Consider the following 19,154-nt stretch of genomic DNA (forward strand, 5'->3'; position numbering starts at 1 on the left):
TGATTAAAATGTGTGTAATAATTACGGATAGCATTAATTAGATTTAAAATGTTTGTATCTAGTTTTTAAGTAAATACTGAATAAAGGTTTTTTTATTAAAAAAAAAAAAAAAACCCCGACCAGAAAAAATCGAAAAAAATGATTTTTTCCCGAAAAATTTTCAAGTTGAAAATTTTGCGTGATTCAAAAAATTCAAGTTTTTTCGCACGACCCCCGACCAGAAAAAATCGAAAAAAATGATTTTTTCCCGAAAAATTTTCAAGTTGAAAATTTTGCGTGATTCAAAAAATTCAAGTTTTTTCGCACGACCCCCGACCAGAAAAAATCGAAAAAAATGATTTTTTCCCGAAAAATTTTCAAGTTGAAAATTTTGCGTGATTCAAAAAATTCAAGTTTTTTCGCACGACCCCCGACCAGAAAAAATCGAAAAAAATGATTTTTTCCCAAAAAATTTTCAAGTTGAAAATTTTGCGTGATTAAAAAAATTCAAGTTTTTTCGCACGACCCCCGACCAGAAAAAATCGAAAAAAATGATTTTTTCCCGAAAAATTTTCAAGTTGAAAATTTTGCGTGATTCAAAAAATTCAAGTTTTTTCGCACGACCCCCGACCAGAAAAAATCGAAAAAAACGATTTTTTCCCGAAAAATTTTCAAGTTGAAAATTTTGCGTGATTCAAAAAATTCAAGTTTTTTCGCACGACCCCCGACCAGAAAAAATCGAAAAAAATGATTTTTTCCCGAAAAATTTTCAAGTTGAAAATTTTGCGTGATTAAAAAAATTCAAGTTTTTTCGCACGACCCCCGACCAGAAAAAATCGAAAAAAATGATTTTTTCCCGAAAAATTTTCAAGTTGAAAATTTTGCGTGATTCAAAAAATTCAAGTTTTTTCGCACGACCCCCGACCAGAAAAAATCGAAAAAAAATGATTTTTTCCCGAAAAATTTTCAAGTTAAAAATTTCGCGTGATTCAAAAAATTCAAGTTTTTTCGCACGACCCCCGACCAGAAAAAATCGAAAAATGATTTTTTCCCGAAAAATTTTCAAGTTAAAAATGCGCGATTCAAAAAATTCAAGTTTTTTCGCACGACCCCCGACCAGAAAAAATCGAAAAAAATGATTTTTTCCCGAAAAATTTTCAAGTTGAAAATTTTGCGTGATTCAAAAAATTCAAGTTTTTTCGCATGACCCCCGACCAGAAAAAATCGAAAAAAATGATTTTTTCCCGAAAAATTTTCAAGTTGAAAATTTTGCGTGATTAAAAAAATTCAAGTTTTTTCGCACGACCCCCGACCAGAAAAAATCGAAAAAAATGATTTTTTCCCGAAAAATTTTCAAGTTGAAAATTTTGCGTGATTCAAAAAATTCAAGTTTTTTCGCACGACCCCCGACCAGAAAAAATCGAAAAAAATGATTTTTTCCCGAAAAATTTTCAAGTTGAAAATTTTGCGTGATTAAAAAAATTCAAGTTTTTTCGCACGACCCCCGACCAGAAAAAATCGAAAAAAATGATTTTTTCCCGAAAAATTTTCAAGTTGAAAATTTTGCGTGATTCAAAAAACTCAAGTTTTTTTGCACGACCCCCGACCAGAAAAAATCGAAAAAAATGATTTTTTCCCGAAAAATTTTCAAGTTGAAAATTTTGCGTGATTCAAAAAATTCAAGTTTTTTCGCACGACCCCCGACCAGAAAAAATCGAAAAAAATGATTTTTTTCCGAAAAATTTTCAAGTTGAAAATTTTGCGTGATTCAAAAAATTCAAGTTTTTTCGCACGACCCCCGGCCAGAAAAAATCGAAAAAATGATTTTTTCCCGAAAAATTTTCAAGTTGAAAATTTTGCGTGATTCAAAAAATTCAAGTTTTTTCGCACGACCCCCGACCAGAAAAAATCGAAAAAAATGATTTTTTCCCGAAAAATTTTCAAGTTGAAAATTTTGCGTGATTCAAAAAATTCAAGTTTTTTCGCACGACCCCCGACCAGAAAAAATCGAAAAAAATGATTTTTTCCCGAAAAATTTTCAAGTTAAAAATTTTGCGTGATTCAAAAAATTCAAGTTTTTTCGCACGACCCCCGACCAGAAAAAATCGAAAAAAAATGATTTTTTCCCGAAAAATTTTCAAGTTAAAAATTTTGCGTGATTCAAAAAATTCAAGTTTTTTCGCACGACCCCCGACCAGAAAAAATCGAAAAAAATGATTTTTTCCCGAAAAATTTTCAAGTTGAAAATTTTGCGTGATTCAAAAAATTCAAGTTTTTTCGCACGACCCCCGACCAGAAAAAATCGAAAAAAATGATTTTTTCCCGAAAAATTTTCAAGTTGAAAATTTTGCGTGATTAAAAAAATTCAAGTTTTTTCGCACGACCCCCGACCAGAAAAAATCGAAAAAAATGATTTTTTCCCGAAAAATTTTCAAGTTGAAAATTTTGCGTGATTCAAAAAATTCAAGTTTTTTCGCACGACCCCCAACCAGAAAAAATCGAAAAAAAATGATTTTTTCCCGAAAAATTTTCAAGTTGAAAATTTTGCGTGATTCAAAAAATTCAAGTTTTTTCGCACGACCCCCGACCAGAAAAAATCGAAAAAAATGACTTTTTCCCGAAAAATTTTCAAGTTGAAAATTTTGCGTGATTAAAAAAATTCAAGTTTTTTCGCACGACCCCCGACCAGAAAAAATCGAAAAAAATGATTTTTTTCCGAAAAATTTTCAAGTTGAAAATTTTGCGTGATTCAAAAAATTCAAGTTTTTTCGCACGACCCCCGACCAGAAAAAATCGAAAAAAATGATTTTTTCCCGAAAAATTTTCAAGTTGAAAATTTTGCGTGATTCAAAAAATTCAAGTTGTTTCGCACGACCCCCGACCAGAAAAAATCGAAAAAAATGATTTTTTCCCGAAAAATTTTCAAGTTGAAAATTTTGCGTGATTAAAAAAATTCAAGTTTTTTCGCACGACCCCCGACCAGAAAAAATCGAAAAAAAATGATTTTTTCCCGAAAAATTTTCAAGTTGAAAATTTTGCGTGATTCAAAAAATTCAAGTTTTTTCGCACGACCCCCGACCAGAAAAAATCGAAAAAAATGATTTTTTCCCGAAAAATTTTCAAGTTGAAAATTTTGCGTGATTCAAAAAATTCAAGTTTTTTCGCACGACCCCCGACCAGAAAAAATCGAAAAAAAATGATTTTTTCCCGAAAAATTTTCAAGTTAAAAATTTTGCGTGATTAAAAAAATTCAAGTTTTTTCGCACGACCCCCGACCAGAAAAAATCGAAAAAAATGATTTTTTCCCGAAAAATTTTCAAGTTGAAAATTTTGCGTGATTCAAAAAATTCAAGTTTTTTCGCACGACCCCCGACCAGAAAAATTTTCGGGAAAAAATAATTTTTTTCGATTTTTTCTGGTCGGGGGTCGTGCGAAAAAACTTGAATTTTTTGAATCACGCAAAATTTTCAACTTGAAAATTTTTCGGGAAAAATTCATTTTTTTCGATTTTTTCTGGTCGGGGGTCGTGCGAAAAAACTTGAATTTTTTTAATCACGCAAAATTTTCAACTTGAAAATTTTTCGGGAAAAAATCATTTTTTTCGATTTTTTCTGGTCGGGGGTCGTGCGAAAAAACTTGAATTTTTTGAATCACGCAAAATTTTCAACTTGAAAATTTTTCGGGAAAAAATCATTTTTTTCGATTTTTTCTGGTCGGGGGTCGTGCGAAAAAACTTGAATTTTTTGAATCACGCAAAATTTTCAACTTGAAAATTTTTCGGGAAAAAATCATTTTTTTCGATTTTTTCTGGTCGGGGGTCGTGCGAAAAAACTTGAATTTTTTGAATCACGCAAAATTTTCAACTTGAAAATTTTTCGGGAAAAAATCATTTTTTTCGATTTTTTCTGGTCGGGGGTCGTGCGAAAAAACTTGAATTTTTTGAATCACGCAAAATTTTCAACTTGAAAATTTTTCGGGAGAAAATCATTTTTTTCGATTTTTTCTGGTAGGGGGTCGTGCGAAAAAACTTGAATTTTTTGAATCACGCAAAATTTTCAACTTGAAAATTTTTCGGGAAAAAATCATTTTTTTCGATTTTTTCTGGTCGGGGGTCGTGCGAAAAAACTTGAATTTTTTTAATCACGCAAAATTTTCAACTTGAAAATTTTTCGGGAAAAAATAATTTTTTTCGATTTTTTCTGGTCGGGGGTCGTGCGAAAAAACTTGAATTTTTTTAATCACGCAAAATTTTCAACTTGAAAATTTTTCGGGAAAAAATCATTTTTTTCGATTTTTTCTGGTCGGGGGTCGTGCGAAAAAACTTGAATTTTTTTAATCACGCAAAATTTTCAACTTGAAAATTTTTCGGGAAAAAATCATTTTTTTCGATTTTTTCTGGTCGGGGGTCGTGCGAAAAAACTTGAATTTTTTTAATCACGCAAAATTTTCAACTTGAAAATTTTTCGGGAAAAAATCATTTTTTTCGATTTTTTCTGGTCGGGGGTCGTGCGAAAAAACTTGAATTTTTTGAATCACGCAAAATTTTCAACTTGAAAATTTTTCGAGAAAAAATCATTTTTTTCGGTTTTTTCTGGTCGGGGGTCGTGCGAAAAAACTTGAATTTTTTTAATCACGCAAAATTTTCAACTTGAAAATTTTTCGGGAAAAAATCATTTTTTTCGATTTTTTCTGGTCGGGGGTCGTGCGAAAAAACTTGAATTTTTTGAATCACGCAAAATTTTCAACTTGAAAATTTTTCGGGAAAAAATCATTTTTTTCGATTTTTTCTGGTAGGGGGTCGTGCGAAAAAACTTGAATTTTTTGAATCACGCAAAATTTTCAACTTGAAAATTTTTCGGGAAAAAATCATTTTTTTCGATTTTTTCTGGTCGGGGGTCGTGCGAAAAAACTTGAATTTTTTTAATCACGCAAAATTTTCAACTTGAAAATTTTTCGGGAAAAAATCATTTTTTTCGATTTTTTCTGGTCGGGGGTCGTGCGAAAAAACTTGAATTTTTTTAATCACGCAAAATTTTCAACTTGAAAATTTTTCGGGAAAAAATCATTTTTTTCGATTTTCTCTGGTCGGGGGTCGTGCGAAAAAAAATTGGATTTTTTGAATCACGCAAAATTTTCAACTTGAAAATTTTTCGGGAAAAAATCATTTTTTCGATTTTTTCTGGTCGGGGGTCGTGCGAAAAAACTTGAATTTTTTTAATCACGCAAAATTTTCAACTTGAAAATTTTTCGGGAAAAAATCATTTTTTTCGATTTTTTCTGGTCGGGGGTCGTGCGAAAAAACTTGAATTTTTTGAATCACGCAAAATTTTTAACTTGAAAATTTTTCGGGAAAAAATCATTTTTTTTCGATTTTTTCTGGTCGGGGGTCGTGCGAAAAAACTTGAATTTTTTGAATCACGCAAAATTTTCACCTTGAAAATTTTTCGGGAAAAAATCATTTTTTTCGATTTTTTCTGGTCGGGGGTCGTGCGAAAAAACTTGAATTTTTTTAATCACGCAAAATTTTCAACTTGAAAATTTTTCGGGAAAAAATCATTCTTTTCGATTTTTTCTGGTCGGGGGTCGTGCGAATAAACTTGAATTTTTTGAATCACGCAAAATTTTCAACTTGAAAATTTTTCGGGAAAAAATCATTTTTTTCGATTTTTTCTGGTCGGGGGTCGTGCGAAAAAACTTGAATTTTTTTAATCACGCAAAATTTTCAACTTGAAAATTTTTCGGGAAAAAATCATTTTTTTCGATTTTTTCTGGTCGGGGGTCGTGCGAAAAAACTTGAATTTTTTTAATCACGCAAAATTTTCAACTTGAAAATTTTTCGGGAAAAAATCATTTTTTTCGATTTTCTCTGGTCGGGGGTCGTGCGAAAAAAAATTGGATTTTTTGAATCACGCAAAATTTTCAACTTGAAAATTTTTCGGGAAAAAATCATTTTTTCGATTTTTTCTGGTCGGGGGTCGTGCGAAAAAACTTGAATTTTTTTAATCACGCAAAATTTTCAACTTGAAAATTTTTCGGGAAAAAATCATTTTTTTCGATTTTTTCTGGTCGGGGGTCGTGCGAAAAAACTTGAATTTTTTTAATCACGCAAAATTTTTAACTTGAAAATTTTTCGGGAAAAAATCATTTTTTTTCGATTTTTTCTGGTCGGGGGTCGTGCGAAAAAACTTGAATTTTTTGAATAACGCAAAATTTTTAACTTGAAAATTTTTCGGGAAAACATAATTTTTTCGATTTTTTCTGGTCGGGGGTCGTGCGAAAAAACTTGAATTTTTTGAATCACGCAAAATTTTCAACTTGAAAATTTTTCGGGAAAAAATCATTTTTTTCGATTTTTTCTGGTCGGGGGTCGTGCGAAAAAACTTGAATTTTTTTAATCACGCAAAATTTTCAACTTGAAAATTTTTCGGGAAAAAATCATTTTTTTCGATTTTTTCTGGTCGGGGGTCGTGCGAAAAAACTTGAATTTTTGGAATCACGCAAAATTTTCAACTTGAAAATTTTTCGGAAAAAAATCATTTTTTTCGATTTTTTCTGGTCGGGGGTCGTGCGAAAAAACTTGAATTTTTTTAATCACGCAAAATTTTCAACTTGAAAATTTTTCGGGAAAAAATCACTTTTTTCGATTTTTTCTGGTCGGGGGTCGTGCGAAAAAACTTGAATTTTTTGAATCACGCAAAATTTTCAACTTGAAAATTTTTCGGGAAAAAATCATTTTTTTCGATTTTTTCTGGTCGGGGGTCGTGCGAAAAAACTTGAATTTTTTGAATCACGTAAAATTTTCAACTTGAAAATTTTTCGGGAAAAAATCATTTTTTTCGATTTTTTCTGGTCGGGGGTCGTGCGAAAAAACTTGAATTTTTTTAATCACGCAAAATTTTTAACTTGAAAATTTTTCGGGAAAAAATCATTTTTTTCGATTTTTTCTGGTCGGGGGTCGTGCGAAAAAACTTGAATTTTTTTAATCACGCAAAATTTTCAACTTGAAAATTTTTCGGGAAAAAATCATTTTTTTCGATTTTTTCTGGTCGGGGGTCGTGCGAAAAAACTTGAATTTTTTGAATCACGCAAAATTTTCACCTTGAAAATTTTTCGGAAAAAAATCATTTTTTTCGATTTTTTCTGGTCGGGGGTCGTGCGAAAAAACTTGAAATTTTTTAATCACGCAAAATTTTCAACTTGAAAATTTTTCGGGAAAAAATCATTTTTTTCGATTTTTTCTGGTCGGGGGTCGTGCGAAAAAACTTGAATTTTTTGAATCACGCAAAATTTTCAACTTGAAAATTTTTCGGGAAAAAATCATTTTTTTCGATTTTTTCTGGTCGGGGGTCGTGCGAAAAAACTTGAATTTTTTGAATCACGCAAAATTTTCAACTTGAAAATTTTTCGGGAAAAAATCATTTTTTTCGATTTTTTCTGGTCGGGGGTCGTGCGAAAAAACTTGAATTTTTTTAATCACGCAAAATTTTCAACTTGAAAATTTTTCGGGAAAAAATTATTTTTTTAGATTTTTTCTGGTCGGGGGTCGTGCGAAAAAACTTGAATTTTTTGAATCACGCAAAATTTTCAACTTGAAAATTTTTCGGGAAAAAATCATTTTTTTCGATTTTTTCTGGTCGGGGGTCGTGCGAATAAACTTGAATTTTTTGAATCACGCAAAATTTTCAACTTGAAAATTTTTCGGGAAAAAATCATTTTTTTCGATTTTTTCTGGTCGGGGGTCGTGCGAAAAAACTTGAATTTTTTGAATCACGCAAAATTTTTAACTTGAAAATTTTTCGGGAAAAAATCATTTTTTTTCGATTTTTTCTGGTCGGGGGTCGTGCGAAAAAACTTGAATTTTTTTAATCACGCAAAATTTTTAACTTGAAAATTTTTCGGGAAAAAATCATTTTTTTCGATTTTTTTTGGTCGGGGGTCGTGCGAAAAAACTTGAATTTTTTGAATCACGCAAAATTTTCAACTTGAAAATTTTTCGGGAAAAAATCATTTTTTTCGATTTTTTTTTCGCAAGTTGAAAATTTTGCGTGATTCAAAAAATTCAAGTTTTTTCGCACGACCCCCGACCAGAAAAAATCGAAAAAATGATTTTTTCCCGAAAAATTTTCAAGTTGAAAATTTTGCGTGATTCACAAAATCCAATTTTTTTTCGCACGACCCCCGACCAGAAAAAATCGAAAAAAATGATTTTTTCCCGAAAAATTTTCAAGTTGAAAATTTTGCGTGATTCAAAAAATTCAAGTTTTTTCGCACGACCCCCGACCAGAAAAAATCGAAAAAAAATGATTTTTTCCCGAAAAATTTTCAAGTTAAAAATTTTGCGTGATTAAAAAAATTCAAGTTTTTTCGCACGACCCCCGACCAGAAAAAATCGAAAAAAAATGATTTTTTCCTGAAAAATTTTCAAGTTAAAAATTTTGCGTGATTAAAAAAATTCAAGTTTTTTCGCACGACCCCCGACCAGAAAAAATCGAAAAAAATGATTTTTTCCCGAAAAATTTTCAAGTTGAAAATTTTGCGTGATTCAAAAAATTCAAGTTTATTCGCACGACCCCCGACCAGAAAAAATCGAAAAAAATGATTTTTTCCCGAAAAATTTTCAAGTTGAAAATTTTGCGTGATTCAAAAAATTCAAGTTTTTTCGCACGACCCCCGACCAGAAAAAATCGAAAAAAATGATTTTTTCCCGAAAAATTTTCAAGTTGAAAATTTTGCGTGATTCAAAAAATTCAAGTTTTTTCGCACGACCCCCGACCAGAAAAAATCGAAAAAAATGATTTTTTCCCGAAAAATTTTCAAGTTGAAAATTTTGCGTGATTCAAAAAATTCAAGTTTTTTCGCACGACCCCCGACCAGAAAAAATCGAAAAAAATGATTTTTTCCCGAAAAATTTTCAAGTTGAAAATTTTGCGTGATTAAAAAAATTCAAGTTTTTTCGCACGACCCCCGACCAGAAAAAATCGAAAAAAATGAATTTTTCCCGAAAAATTTTCAAGTTGAAAATTTTGCGTGATTAAAAAAATTCAAGTTTTTTCGCACGACCCCCGACCAGAAAAAATCGAAAAAAATTATTTTTTCCCGAAAAATTTTCAAGTTGAAAATTTTGCGTGATTCAAAAAATTCAAGTTTTTTCGCACGACCCCCGACCAGAAAAAATCGAAAAAAATGATTTTTTCCCGAAAAATTTTCAAGTTAAAAATTTTGCGTGATTCAAAAAATTCAAGTTTTTTCGCACGACCCCCGACCAGAAAAATCGAAAAAAATGATTTTTTCCCGAAAAATTTTCAAGTTGAAAATTTTGCGTGATTAAAAAAATTCAAGTTTTTTCGCACGACCCCCGACCAGAAAAAATCGAAAAAAATGATTTTTTCCCGAAAAATTTTCAAGTTGAAAATTTTGCGTGATTCAAAAAATCCAATTTTTTTTCGCACGACCCCCGACCAGAGAAAATCGAAAAAAATGATTTTTCCCGAAAAATTTTCAAGTTGAAAATTTTGCGTGATTAAAAAAATTCAAGTTTTTTCGCACGACCCCCGACCAGAAAAAATCGAAAAAAATGATTTTTTCCCGAAATATTTTCAAGTTGAAAATTTTGCGTGATTAAAAAAATTCAAGTTTTTTCGCACGACCCCCGACCAGAAAAAATCGAAAAAAATGATTTTTTCCCGAAAAATTTTCAAGTTGAAAATTTTGCGTGATTCAAAAAATTCAAGTTTTTTCGCACGACCCCCGACTAGAAATAATCGAAAAAAATGATTTTTTTCCGAAAAATTTTCAAGTTGAAAATTTTGCGTGATTCAAAAAATTCAAGTTTTTTCGCACGACCCCCGACCAGAAAAAATCGAAAAAAATGATTTTTTCCCGAAAAATTTTCAAGTTGAAAATTTTTCGTGATTCAAAAAATTCAAGTTTTTTCGCACGACCCCCGACCAGAAAAATCGAAAAAAAATGATTTTTTCCCGAAAAATTTTCAAGTTGAAAATTTTGCGTGATTAAAAAAATTCAAGTTTTTTCGCACGACCCCCGACCAGAAAAAATCGAAAAAAATGATTTTTTCCCGAAAAATTTTCAAGTTGAAAATTTTGCGTGATTCAAAAAATTCAAGTTTTTTCGCACGACCCCCGACCAGAAAAAATCGAAAAAAATGATTTTTTCCCGAAAAATTTTCAAGTTGAAAATTTTGCGTGATTCAAAAAATTCAAGTTTTTTCGCACGACCCCCGACCAGAAAAAATCGAAAAAAATGATTTTTTCCCGAAAACTTTTCAAGTTGAAAATTTTGCGTGATTAAAAAAATTCAAGTTTTTTCGCACGACCCCCGACCAGAAAAAATCGAAAAAAATTATTTTTTCCCGAAAAATTTTCAAGTTGAAAATTTTGCGTGATTCAAAAAATTCAAGTTTTTTCGCACGACCCCCGACCAGAAAAAATCGAAAAAAATGATTTTTTCCCAAAAAATTTTCAAGTTGAAACTTTTGCGTGATTAAAAAAATTCAAGTTTTTTCGCACGACCCCCGACCATAAAAAATCGAAAAAAATGATTTTTTTCCGAAAAATTTTCAAGTTGAAAATTTTGCGTGATTCAAAAAATTCAAGTTTTTTCGCACGACCCCCGACCAGAAAAAATCGAAAAAAATGATTTTTTCACGAAAAATTTTCAAGTTGAAAATTTTGCGTGATTCAAAAAATTCAAGTTTTTTCGCACGACCCCCGACCAGAAAAAATCGAAAAAAATGATTTTTTCCCGAAAAATTTTCAAGTTGAAAATTTTGCGTGATTCAAAAAATTCAAGTTTTTTCGCACGACCCCCGACCAGAAAAAATCGAAAAAAATGATTTTTTTCCGAAAAATTTTCAAGTTGAAAATTTTGCGTGATTCAAAAAATTCAAGTTTTTTCGCACGACCCCCGACGAGAAAAAATCGAAAAAATGATTTTTTCCCGAAAAATTTTCAAGTTGAAAATTTTGCGTGATTCAAAAAATTCAAGTTTTTTCGCACGACCCCCGACCAGAAAAAATCGAAAAAAATGATTTTTTTCCGAAAAATTTTCAAGTTGAAAATTTTGCGTGATTCAAAAAATTCAAGTTTTTTCGCACGACCCCCGACCAGAAAAAATCGATAAAAATGATTTTTTCCCGAAAAATTTTCAAGTTGAAAATTTTGCGTGATTCAAAAAATTCAAGTTTTTTCGCACGACCCCCGACCAGAAAAAATCGAAAAAAATGATTTTTTTCCGAAAAATTTCCAAGTTGAAAATTTTGCGTGATTCAAAAAATTCAAGTTTTTTCGCACGACCCCCGACCAGAAAAAATCGAAAAAAATGATTTTTTCCCGAAAAATTTTCAAGTTGAAAATTTTTCGTGATTCAAAAAATTCAAGTTTTTTCGCACGACCCCCGACCAGAAAAAATCGAAAAAAATGATTTTTTCCCGAAAAATTTTCAAGTTGAAAATTTTGCGTGATTAAAAAAATTCAAGTTTTTTCGCACGACCCCCGACCAGAAAAAATCGAAAAAAATGATTTTTTCCCGAAAAATTTTCAAGTTGAAAATTTTGCGTGATTCAAAAAATTCAAGTTTTTTCGCACGACCCCCGACCAGAAAAAATCGAAAAAAATGATTTTTTCCCGAAAAATTTTCAAGTTGAAAATTTTGCGTGATTCAAAAAATTCAAGTTTTTTCGCACGACCCCCGACCAGAAAAAATCGAAAAAAATGATTTTTTCCCAAAAAATTTTTAAGTTGAAAATTTTGCGTGATTAAAAAAATTCAAGTTTTTTCGCACAACCCCCGACCAGAAAAAATCGAAAAAAATGATTTTTTCCCGAAAAATTTTCAAGTTGAAAATTTTGCGTGATTCAAAAAATTCAAGTTTTTTCGCACGACCCCCGACCAGAAAAAATCGAAAAAAATGATTTTTTCCCGAAAAATTTTCAAGTTGAAAATTTTGCGTGATTCAAAAAATTCAAGTTTTTTCGCACGACCCCCGACCAGAAAAAATCGAAAAAAATGATTTTTTCCCGAAAACTTTTCAAGTTGAAAATTTTGCGTGATTAAAAAAATTCAAGTTTTTTCGCACGACCCCCGACCAGAAAAAATCGAAAAAAATTATTTTTTCCCGAAAAATTTTCAAGTTGAAAATTTTGCGTGATTCAAAAAATTCAAGTTTTTTCGCACGACCCCCGACCAGAAAAAATCGAAAAAAATGATTTTTTCCCGAAAAATTTTCAAGTTGAAACTTTTGCGTGATTAAAAAAATTCAAGTTTTTTCGCACGACCCCCGACCATAAAAAATCGAAAAAATGATTTTTTTCCGAAAAATTTTCAAGTTGAAAATTTTGCGTGATTCAAAAAATTCAAGTTTTTTCGCACGACCCCCGACCAGAAAAAATCGAAAAAAATGATTTTTTCACGAAAAATTTTCAAGTTGAAAATTTTGCGTGATTCAAAAAATTCAAGTTTTTTCGCACGACCCCCGACCAGAAAAAATCGAAAAAAATGATTTTTTCCCGAAAAATTTTCAAGTTGAAAATTTTGCGTGATTCAAAAAATTCAAGTTTTTTCGCACGACCCCCGACCAGAAAAAATCGAAAAAAAATGATTTTTTTCCGAAAAATTTTCAAGTTGAAAATTTTGCGTGATTCAAAAAATTCAAGTTTTTTCGCACGACCCCCGACGAGAAAAAATCGAAAAAATGATTTTTTCCCGAAAAATTTTAAGTTGAAAATTTTGCGTGATTCAAAAAATCCAATTTTTTTTCGCACGACCCCCGACCAGAGAAAATCGAAAAAAATGATTTTTTCCCGAAAAATTTTCAAGTTGAAAATTTTGCGTGATTAAAAAATTCAAGTTTTTTCGCACGACCCCCGACCAGAAAAAATCGAAAAAAATGATTTTTTCCCGAAAAATTTTCAAGTTGAAAATTTTGCGTGATTCAAAAAATTCAAGTTTTTTCGCACGACCCCCGACCAGAAAAAATCGAAAAAATGATTTTTTCCCGAAAAATTTTCAAGTTGAAAATTTTGCGTGATTCAAAAAATCCAATTTTTTTTCGCACGACCCCCGACCAGAGAAAATCGAAAAAAATGATTTTTTCCCGAAAAATTTTCAAGTTGAAAATTTTGCGTGATTCAAAAAATTCAAGTTTTTTCGCACGACCCCCGACCAGAAAAAATCGAAAAAATGATTTTTTCCCGAAAAATTTTAAGTTGAAAATTTTGCGTGATTCAAAAAATTCAAGTTTTTTCGCACGACCCCCGACCAGAAAAAATCGAAAAAAAATGATTTTTTCCCGAAAAATTTTCAAGTTGAAAATTTTGCGTGATTCAAAAAATTCAAGTTTTTTCGCACGACCCCCGACCAGAAAAAATCGAAAAAAATGATTTTTTCCCGAAAAATTTTCAAGTTGAAAATTTTTCGTGATTCAAAAAATTCAAGTTTTTTCGCACGACCCCCGACCAGAAAAAATCGAAAAAAATGATTTTTTCCCGAAAAATTTTCAAGTTGAAAATTTTGCGTGATTAAAAAAATTCAAGTTTTTTCGCACGACCCCCGACCAGAAAAAATCGAAAAAAAATGATTTTTTCCCGAAAAATTTTCAAGTTGAAAATTTTGCGTGATTCAAAAAATTCAAGTTTTTTCGCACGACCCCCGACCAGAAAAAATTGAAAAAAATGATTTTTTCCCGAAAAATTTTCAAGTTGAAAATTTTGCGTGATTCAGAAAATTCAAGTTTTTTCGCACGACCCCCGACCAGAAAAAATCGAAAAAAATGATTTTTTCCCAAAAAATTTTCAAGTTGAAAATTTTGCGTGATTAAAAAAATTCAAGTTTTTTCGCACGACCCCCGACCAGAAAAAATCGAAAAAAATGATTTTTTCCCGAAAAATTTTCAAGTTGAAAATTTTGCGTGATTCAAAAAATTCAAGTTTTTTCGCACGACCCCCGACCAGAAAAAATCGAAAAAAATGATTTTTTCCCGAAAAATTTTCAAGTTGAAAATTTTGCGTGATTCAAAAAATTCAAGTTTTTTCGCACGACCCCCGACCAGAAAAAATCGAAAAAAATGATTTTTTCCCGAAAAATTTTCAAGTTGAAAATTTCGCGTGATTCAAAAAATTCAAGTTTTTTCGCACGACCCCCGACCAGAAAAAATCGAAAAAAATGATTTTTTCCCGAAAAATTTTCAAGTTGAAAATTTTGCGTGATTAAAAAAATTCAAGTTTTTTCGCACGACCCCCGACCAGAAAAAATCGAAAAAAATGATTTTTTTCCGAAAAATTTTCAAGTTGAAAATTTTGCGTGATTCAAAAAATTCAAGTTTTTTCGCACGACCCCCGACCAGAAAAAATCGAAAAAAATGATTTTTTCCCGAAAAATTTTCAAGTTGTAAATTTTGCGTGATTCAAAAAATTCAAGTTTTTTCGCACGACCCCCGACCAGAAAAATCGAAAAAAAATGATTTTTTCCCGAAAAATTTTCAAGTTAAAAATTTTGCGTGATTCAAAAAATTCAAGTTTTTTCGCACGACCCCCGACCAGAAAAAATCGAAAAAAAATTATTTTTTCCCGAAAAATTTTCAAGTTGAAAATTTTGCGTGATTCAAAAAATTCAAGTTTTTTCGCACGACCCCCGACCAGAAAAAATCGAAAAAAATGATTTTTTCCCGAAAAATTTTCAAGTTGAAAATTTTGCGTGATTAAAAAATTCAAGTTTTTTCGCACGACCCCCGACCAGAAAAAATCGAAAAAAATGATTTTTTTCCGAAAAATTTTCAAGTTGAAAATTTTGCGTGATTCAAAAAATTCAAGTTTTTTCGCACGACCCCCGACCAGAGAAAATCGAAAAAAATGATTTTTTCCCGAAAAATTTTCAAGTTGAAAATTTTGCGTGATTCAAAAAATTCAAGTTTTTTCGCACGACCCCCGACCAGAAAAAATTGAAAAAAAATGATTTTTTCCCGAAAAATTTTCAAGTTAAAAATTTTGCGTGATTCAAAAAAATTCAAGTTTTTTCGCACGATCCCCGACCAGAAAAAATCGAAAAAAAATGATTTTTCCCGAAAAATTTTCAAGTTAAAAATTTTGCGTGATTCAAAAAATTTAAGTTTTTTCGCACGACCCCCGACCAGAAAAAATCGAAAAAAATGATTTTTTCCCGAAAAATTTTCAAGTTGAAAATTTTGCGTGATTAAAAAAATTCATGTTTTTTCGCACGACCCCCGGCCAGAAAAAATCGAAAAAAATGATTTTTTCCCGAAAAATTTTCAAGTTGAAAATTTTGCGTGATTAAAAAAATTCAAGTTTTTTCGCACGACCCCCGACCAGAAAAAATCGAAAAAAATGATTTTTTCCCGAAAAATTTTCAAGTTGAAAATTTTGCGTGATTCAAAAAATTCAAGTTTTTTCGCACGACCCCCGACCAGAAAAAATCGAAAAAAATGATTTTTTCCCGAAAAATTTTCAAGTTGAAAATTTTGCGTGATTCAAAAAATTCAAGTTTTTTCGCACGACCCCCGACCAGAAAAAATCGAAAAAAATGATTTTTTTCCGAAAAATTTTCAAGTTGAAAATTTTGCGTGATTCAAAAAATTCAAGTTTTTTCACACGACCCCCGACCAGAAAAAATCGAAAAAAATGATTTTTTCCCGAAAAATTTTCAAGTTGAAAATTTTGCGTGATTAAAAAATTCAAGTTTTTTCGCACGACCCCCGACCAGAAAAAATCGAAAAAAATGATTTTTTTCCGAAAAATTTTCAAGTTGAAAATTTTGCGTGATTCAAAAAATTCAAGTTTTTTCGCACGACCCCCGACCAGAGAAAATCGAAAAAAATGATTTTTTCCCGAAAAATTTTCAAGTTGAAAATTTTGCGTGATTCAAAAAATTCAAGTTTTTTCGCACGACCCCCGACCAGAAAAAATTGAAAAAAAATGATTTTTTCCCGAAAAATTTTCAAGTTGAAAATTTTGCGTGATTCAAAAAATTCAAGTTTTTTCGCACGATCCCCGACCAGAAAAAATCGAAAAAAAATGATTTTTCCCGAAAAATTTTCAAGTTAAAAATTTTGCGTGATTCAAAAAATTTAAGTTTTTTCGCACGACCCCCGACCAGAAAAAATCGAAAAAAATGATTTTTTCCCGAAAAATTTTCAAGTTGAAAATTTTGCGTGATTAAAAAAATTCATGTTTTTTCGCACGACCCCCGGCCAGAAAAAATCGAAAAAAATGATTTTTTCCCGAAAAATTTTCAAGTTGAAAATTTTGCGTGATTAAAAAAATTCAAGTTTTTTCGCACGACCCCCGACCAGAAAAAATCGAAAAAAATGATTTTTTCCCGAAAAATTTTCAAGTTGAAAATTTTGCGTGATTCAAAAAATTCAAGTTTTTTCGCACGACCCCCGACCAGAAAAAATCGAAAAAAATGATTTTTTCCCGAAAAATTTTCAAGTTGAAAATTATGCGTGATTCAAAAAATTCAAGTTTTTTCGCACGACCCCCGACCAGAAAAAATCGAAAAAAATGATTTTTTCCCGAAAAATTTTCAAGTTGAAAATTTTGCGTGATTCAAAAAATTCAAGTTTTTTCACACGACCCCCGACCAGAAAAAATCGAAAAAAATGATTTTTTCCCGAAAAATTTTCAAGTTGAAAATTTTGCGTGATTAAAAAATTCAAGTTTTTTCGCACGACCCCCGACCAGAAAAAATCGAAAAAAATGATTTTTTTCCGAAAAATTTTCAAGTTGAAAATTTTGCGTGATTCAAAAAATTCAAGTTTTTTCGCACGACCCCCGACCAGAGAAAATCGAAAAAAATGATTTTTTCCCGAAAAATTTTCAAGTTGAAAATTTTGCGTGATTCAAAAAATTCAAGTTTTTTCGCACGACCCCCGACCAGAAAAAATTGAAAAAAAATGATTTTTTCCCGAAAAATTTTCAAGTTAAAAATTTTGCGTGATTCAAAAAATTCAAGTTTTTTCGCACGATCCCCGACCAGAAAAAATCGAAAAAAAATGATTTTTCCCGAAAAATTTTCAAGTTAAAAATTTTGCGTGATTCAAAAAATTTAAGTTTTTTCGCACGACCCTCGACCAGAAAAAATCGAAAAAAATGATTTTTTCCCGAAAAATTTTCAAGTTGAAAATTTTGCGTGATTAAAAAAATTCATGTTTTTTCGCACGACCCCCGGCCAGAAAAAATCGAAAAAAATGATTTTTTCCCGAAAAATTTTCAAGTTGAAAATTTTGCGTGATTAAAAAAATTCAAGTTTTTTCGCACGACCCCCGACCAGAAAAAATCGAAAAAAATGATTTTTTCCCGAAAAATTTTCAAGTTGAAAATTTTGCGTGATTCAAAAAATTCAAGTTTTTTCGCACGACCCCCGACCAGAAAAAATCGAAAAAAATGATTTTTTCCCGAAAAATTTTCAAGTTGAAAATTTTGCGTGATTCAAAAAATTCAAGTTTTTTCGCACGACCCCCGACCAGAAAAAATCGAAAAAAATGATTTTTTCCCGAAAAATTTTCAAGTTGAAAATTTTGCGTGATTAAAAAAAAACAAGTTTTTTCGCACGACCCCGGACCAGAAAAAATCGAAAAAAAATTATTTTTTCCCGAAAAATTTTCAAGTTGAAAATTTTGCGTGATTCAAAAAATTCAAGTTTTTTCGCACGACCCCCGACCAGAAAAAATCGAAAAAAAATTATTTTTTCCCGAAAAATTTTCAAGTTGAAAATTTTGCGTGATTCAAAAAATTCAAGTTTTTTCGCACGACCCCCGACCAGAAAAAATCGAAAAAAATGATTTTTTCCCGAAAAATTTTCAAGTTGAAAATTTTGCGTGATTAAAAAATTCAAGTTTTTTCGCACGACCCCCGACCAGAAAAAATCGAAAAAAATGATTTTTTTCCGAAAAATTTTCAAGTTGAAAATTTTGCGTGATTCAAAAAATTCAAGTTTTTTCGCACGACCCCCGACCAGAGAAAATCGAAAAAAATGATTTTTTCCCGAAAAATTTTCAAGTTGAAAATTTTGCGTGATTCAAAAAATTCAAGTTTTTTCGCACGACCCCCGACCAGAAAAAATTGAAAAAAAATGATTTTTTCCCGAAAAATTTTCAAGTTAAAAATTTTGCGTGATTCAAAAAATTCAAGTTTTTTCGCACGATCCCCGACCAGAAAAAATCGAAAAAAAATGATTTTTCCCGAAAAATTTTCAAGTTAAAAATTTTGCGTGATTCAAAAAATTTAAGTTTTTTCGCACGACCCCCGACCAGAAAAAATCGAAAAAAATGATTTTTTCCCGAAAAATTTTCAAGTTGAAAATTTTGCGTGATTAAAAAAATTCATGTTTTTTCGCACGACCCCCGGCCAGAAAAAATCGAAAAAAATGATTTTTTCCCGAAAAATTTTCAAGTTGAAAATTTTGCGTGATTAAAAAAATTCAAGTTTTTTCGCACGACCCCCGACCAGAAAAAATCGAAAAAAATGATTTTTTCCCGAAAAATTTTCAAGTTGAAAATTTTGCGTGATTCAAAAAATTCAAGTTTTTTCGCACGACCCCCGACCAGAAAAAATCGAAAAAAATGATTTTTTCCCGAAAAATTTTCAAGTTGAAAATTTTGCGTGATTCAAAAAATTCAAGTTTTTTCACACGACCCCCGACCAGAAAAAATCGAAAAAAATGATTTTTTCCCGAAAAATTTTCAAGTTGAAAATTTTGCGTGATTCAAAAAATTCAAGTTTTTTTGCACGACCCCCGACCACAAAAAAACGAAAAAAATGATTTTTTCCCGAAAAATTTTCAAGTTGAAAATTTTGCGTGATTCAAAAAATTCAAGTTTTTTCGCACGACCCCCGACCAGAAAAAATCGAAAAAAATGATTTTTTCCCGAAAAATTTTCAAGTTGAAAATTTTGCGTGATTAAAAAAATTCATGTTTTTTCGCACGACCCCCGGCCAGAAAAAATCGAAAAAAATGATTTTTTCCCGAAAAATTTTCAAGTTGAAAATTTTGCGTGATTAAAAAAATTCAAGTTTTTTCGCACGACCCCCGACCAGAAAAAATCGAAAAAAATGATTTTTTCCCGAAAAATTTTCAAGTTGAAAATTTTGCGTGATTCAAAAAATTCAAGTTTTTTCGCACGACCCCCGACCAGAAAAAATCGAA

This window comes from Uranotaenia lowii, chromosome 3, assembly GCF_029784155.1.
Source record: "Uranotaenia lowii strain MFRU-FL chromosome 3, ASM2978415v1, whole genome shotgun sequence".
In the NCBI taxonomy this organism is placed as follows: domain Eukaryota; kingdom Metazoa; phylum Arthropoda; class Insecta; order Diptera; family Culicidae; genus Uranotaenia; species Uranotaenia lowii.